We start from the raw sequence: 5,738 nt of genomic DNA on the forward strand, positions 1-5,738 counted from the left end.
ACAGTGCCCTGCAGAGCAGTGGGCGGCCATAGTGCACCTTAGGAGCTACATAAGGCTCCTGAATTTCCAATTATATGAACATTTTTTAGGCTTCAGTAAAGAGTTTTTTTATTTTTACATGCAAGGTATGTGTATTAGGAAACAGCTACAGATAGGGCATATACTGTGGTTAAAAATAAAAAAAAGCACCATGCCCTAAGGCCTCATGCACACGACCATATTTTTCATCCTTGTGCCATATCTCAGAGCTAGCACTCAGGCACATTCATTTCTAGGGGGCCACACACATCTGTATTTCTGCAGATCTGTGTGGCCGCAATGCGGATAAGACTATTGATGGGAGTGACATAAACGTGGAATGTATAAGGAAAGTCTCTGTGGTTGCGATTCGAAATGTAGACACGGCCATGTGCATGATGGACATATCTGTAAGGGGATTTAGACTTTCAGATAGATGTCAATATGTCATCTCCGGTCCATTATGCCTATAGTATTGGTCCTTGTGCCTGCGGTAAGGCTGTTAACAGCAGCTCAGGCAACATGACTGCCCCCAGTGGAAGATTAAAAAATCTACAATCAGATAATAAAACCAGATTAGAAAAGGAATTGGGTTTTAATTAGTAATATTACACTATGCTACGGAAGTGCTTTGTGGCCTTCCACTCTGTGTCTTCCAGATTGCAGACTCATTGTGAATGGGTCCGCATCCTTGGTATGGTGGGCACACGGCCGATGCCCGTATATATTGTGGATCCACTGTTTGTAGGCTGAAATACAGGCACGGCCGGTTCGTGTGCCTGAGCCCTAAGTGATACATTCCCTGTACTACTTAGGCTGGGTTCACATCACGTTTTATGCCTCCGTATGACATATACGTTACAAAAAAAAGGATACAAAAACGCAGCATATCAGATTCTTGTAACCTGCAGTCTGGTTAAAAAATAAATAAAATAAAAAATCTACATTTTTTTTTATTTACAATGGAACTTTATGGCGAACGGATGACAACTGCATGGCATCCGTTTGAGGCATCCATTTAACGTATACGTTTTTTTGTATACGTTAAACAGACGGGAAAAATGTGATGTGAACTCACCCTAATGTACTCATCTCCTTTGAACTTAACTGCTTTAAAGGGGTTGTGCAAGAATGGGGTGGTTGGGAGTTGGCAAACATTCCCCCCCTCTCTTGGCCGAATCCGTAAAGGAAAGCTTACTTACCTGTTTCCCGGCACTGGCTCCCTGCTCCTTCTTCTCCCGGCCTGCAATGCTCTGCTGGGCTCCCTCGTGGTACACATCTGGTGTTACATCGTCTGCAGCCAATCACTGGCTGCAGCGGTGATTGGATCCCATTGCATCATATGACCCGCGTGTCATGACTAATTGGCGGCAGACAATGTCAAACTGGATGTTTACAGTGAGGGACCCGAGGGGATCATCGCAGGTGGGGAAAAGAGGAGGGGGGATTCAGCATCAGGAAGCAGGTAAGTAAGCTTCCCTTTACAGGTAAGGGGGGGGGGGGGGTTGCCAAAAAACTCCCCATTCTTGCACAAGCCCTTTAAGGAAACGTTCACTATGCTTGGTTGTATGAAGCTGTATATAATAAATTGCTCTGCCAATCCTCCTCTAAGCAGTTTTATAGAGTTCCTCTCAATGACTTACATGCGCTTATTTATATTGTTTCCTACATAAAACCGAGCAGTTCTCAACATCATAAAGAATTATAGAGCTGGTTTATTGAGGATGATTGAGTCATAGTCCTCAGTATGAGGAAACTTAACCTGACGGATCTTGTGACTCAGGAAATATCATTACAGTGTGGTTTATAGGACTGGCTGAGGGGTCGCGTCAGTACTTGGATATAAACAGGTGCATGTTTGAAGGTCTGGCCACAGCAATAGCTTTGAGATCTAACCTGTTACAGTGCAGAATGTGAATTTACATTTTATTTGCATTTGACATCTGAATTTAAAGGCTACGTACATCTTTGGGGGCAATTTTTTTTTAGGATTGCATTTTACTCATTTTTGAGCTAAAAATCATTTTTTTATTGGTCTTGATTACAAATATGGAGCCCTTTTATCTGTACAGAGCTGAGATGCTCTAGTAGAGGGATCTGGATTTTCTTTCTTTTCCATCAGTTGGGGAGCTGACGGCTCCTTATTTCTGATCTCTGACATATAAACGCTCATTATAGCTCAGTTCTTATCTTACTGCTAAGAACATGGCTTAAATAAGTGTTTATGACCTCTTAGTAAATTAGAGATAAAGGTTTATTAGATGACAGGCACAAAGTAAAAGTAAAAATTACTATTCACACAGCTAGAAAAACAGTTAACCCTTTGTGACAGAGCGGCTCAATATTTTTAATAAAGAGCAATAAAAAAATAAAAAAAATGATTTTTAGCCCAAAATTAGTAAAATGCAGTCATAAAAAAATAATTTGCCTCTGAAGGTGTACATAGCCTTTACAGCATTACTACTAATTAGATTGACCTGCAAAGGCATCCGGTGTGGCTCCTGCAAGGACCATTACTTATTGTTATCATCCTCGCCTTTGAAGTCAGTGTTTTTTTAATCTTTCCATCACCTTAACCTTATGAGGGCTTTTTTTTTTTTTTGCTGGATGGGTTGTATTTTTTAATGACATCACCATGTGATCATGCTGGGAGAGCGCTGTGACATCATTACGATCAGTGCAGGTCCTTAGGCAGGTCTTTTCCATTCAGGAGCAGACTGTGTATGCGCGAGTAAAAGGATGAAGTTTTTTTTTTCGTTCTAAGACAACTCTAGCCACCATTTTGGGAAAAATGATTTGTTACCACGAAGCGCAAATCCAATTTTTCCTAAACTTCAGATCAAATTCCACTTCAATTTACTTAACACTAGTCATTAGTAAAAAGCCTCTTGAAAAACCGCTTTAACACCCTCTACTCATCCCTGTTGACTGTACAAATGATTTGAATGAATAGCTTTATTTTAGCATTAACTTTCATATTACTCATGATTCCCATCCTACTTTACTTACAAGCCCCCCTTTTAACGAAGAGAGAAATGTGCTGAAAATGATCATGTAAGTACCTCAATACCATGGGCACAGGAGTAGTACTCAAGTACTGTGTGCATAAGTAACAGCAAACTGAACTGTCACAATAGTAGAGGGGGATTTGGATTTCTCCCTGTATTTGCCGCATATTTCACCAGTTTCACTGCAGGGGAATGCAAAATAGCTTGTTTCTGTAGTGACCCCTACAGCAAATGGTATGATCCACAGCATAAAATCAGCATAACATACACATGCTCTCAAAGCTGCATTTTTTCTGAGGAAATGTAGCGTTATATACTAGCCAATAAATAAAATGTCTGACCATGTAATGTACGGATGCATCGCAGGGGGTATCCTGACTGAGGGACGCCTTCTATATTATCACATATAGAAGATTTGTATAATGCTAATTTTTACAATATTCTAACAGAATAAAGATGTGAACCTCTTGATAGAGTAGGTATGAATAATTATGCTCAGAGCCATAGATCAGAAGGCCTCGCTATTACAAAGATTTTCCAGGATTTTAATACCGATGACTTATCTTCTGGATCGGCAATCAGTATCTGATCGGCGGGGGTCCAATCAGCTGTTTGAGAGGGCACAGGTGCTCCTGCCTTCTCTCAGCCCGCCAAGCACAGCTCTGTACACCGTGTAGCAGTCCAGGCCCATTCACTTGAAGGAGGCTGAGCTGCTCCTAGGCCATGGGACTGATGAACGTGTTGCCACTGGCCTAGGAAAAGCTGTAAGAAGGCGGCGGCGCTCACAGGAGCATCGCTGCCTTCTCAAACAGCTGATCAGTGGGGGTCCCGGGTGTCAGACCCCCTCCAATCAGATACTGATGACCTATCCACAAGATCGGCCATCGGTATTAAAATCTTGGAAAATCCTTTTAATAGTGAGGCCTTCTGATCTATGTCTTTGTTACATTTTCATCTTGAGAGCGCAAAACAGTATTACTTATTTCCGGACAGATGGTGACTTTTGTAAGTCACTAGGCTGCAGGTTGGCAAAGTTTAAGGAAACGCGATGTTGCCAGGGCCGTTTTGTTCTGCCTGGAAAATTACTCATATACTTACAGAAAGCCTGTTATTTAGGACATATTTGTTGAAGATTTCCCCCATTTCTGCTTGCATAACCCTTCTTCACAGACTTCGCACCTTCTCAGTGTCCTAGGACTGGACTGCCATAGATCTGAAGATGAAACCGATCGGCTTTTTTTTTTTTTTTTTTTACACTGTAGGATTTTACAGTCTGAGTTAAGAATGGAGAGCTATTTTTTCACGGTCTGAAAATACAGTATATTCACTTACAAAGACTGATATTTGTGACATATTTCTGTACACTTATGGGGTCATTTATCAAACTGGTGTACAGTAGAACTGGCTTAATTGCCCATAGCAACCAATCAGATCCCACCTTTCATTTTGCACAGCTCCTTTGGAAAATGAAAGGTGGAATCTGATTGGTTGCTATGGGCAATTAAGCCAGTTCCACTTTACACGTTTGATAAATGACCCTATTCGTTTTTCGATACTGGTGAAAAGGAAAATTAGCGTAGTTGCCCATAGCAACCAGATTCCACCTTTCATTTTTCAGAGCTCCTTTGGATAATGAAAGGTGATAAATCTCCCTCTTACAATCGCCCATATTTAGTAACCCCTGACGCTTCAGCAACGATGCACCTTGGTCTCTGCCAGTGTTTTTTTTTCCCGGCACAGGAAGCTGTTCTGCAGCAGTTCCTGAACTACACAGCTCCACCCATGGTGTAGCCTAAACATTTCATTGGGAACCGCACTGCAGGAACCAGCTCTGTCCACTACACAGTGGATGGAGCTGTGTAGTTCCAAAATTACGCACCCCGTACTTTACCTCCCGGCTTTGGTAAACTTCTTGAACTTTGTCATCAAACATGATTGGAAACAGACCATGGCATTGTTGGGGATCAGAGTGCCAACACCCCCGCCAATCAGCCGTTTTGGGAAGCTGCTGTGCTCACCGCAGCTCTGGCGAGTGGGACAGCCTCCCAGGTGTTTACTAAGCACAGCGCCATACACTGTATATTGGCTGTGCTTGATATTGCAGCTCAGCCCCATTCACTTCAATGGGGTTGATCTGCAACTAGGCCACATGACTGATGTATAGTGACGACTAGGGATGAGCGAATTGACTTCGGATGAAAAATCCAAAGTAGATTTGCATAAAACTTTGTTTTAATACTGTACAGAGCAGGAGCTCCGTACCGTATTAGAATATATTGGCTCAGATGAGCCAAAGTTATTACTTTGCAAAGTCTCGCGAGGCTTCACCCAATAACTTCATAAATTAATATGTACTGTAAAATACCATTACCCGAACTCGGGTTCGGTTCTAAGGTACCAACTGGAACCGAACCAGAGTTCGGAAAATGTTTTTTTACAGTACATATTCATTTATGAAGTTATTGCGCCAAGTCTCGCTGCTAACTTCGGCTCATGCTCCGAACAGAATTAGAATGAAGTTTTATGCGAATCCACTTTGGATGTTTCATCCGAAGTCTATTCGCTCATCCCTAGTGATGACATATGGCCTAGGAAGTGGCTGCACCCAGGACCCCTGCTGATCTGATATTGATGGCCTGAGGATGGGAATTAATATTAATTCCCAGGTAACCCCTTTAACTATACCCTTAAAATTGAATTAAAAAGACAATA

This window comes from Bufo gargarizans, chromosome 7 (genome assembly GCF_014858855.1).
Source record: "Bufo gargarizans isolate SCDJY-AF-19 chromosome 7, ASM1485885v1, whole genome shotgun sequence".
NCBI lineage: Eukaryota > Metazoa > Chordata > Amphibia > Anura > Bufonidae > Bufo > Bufo gargarizans.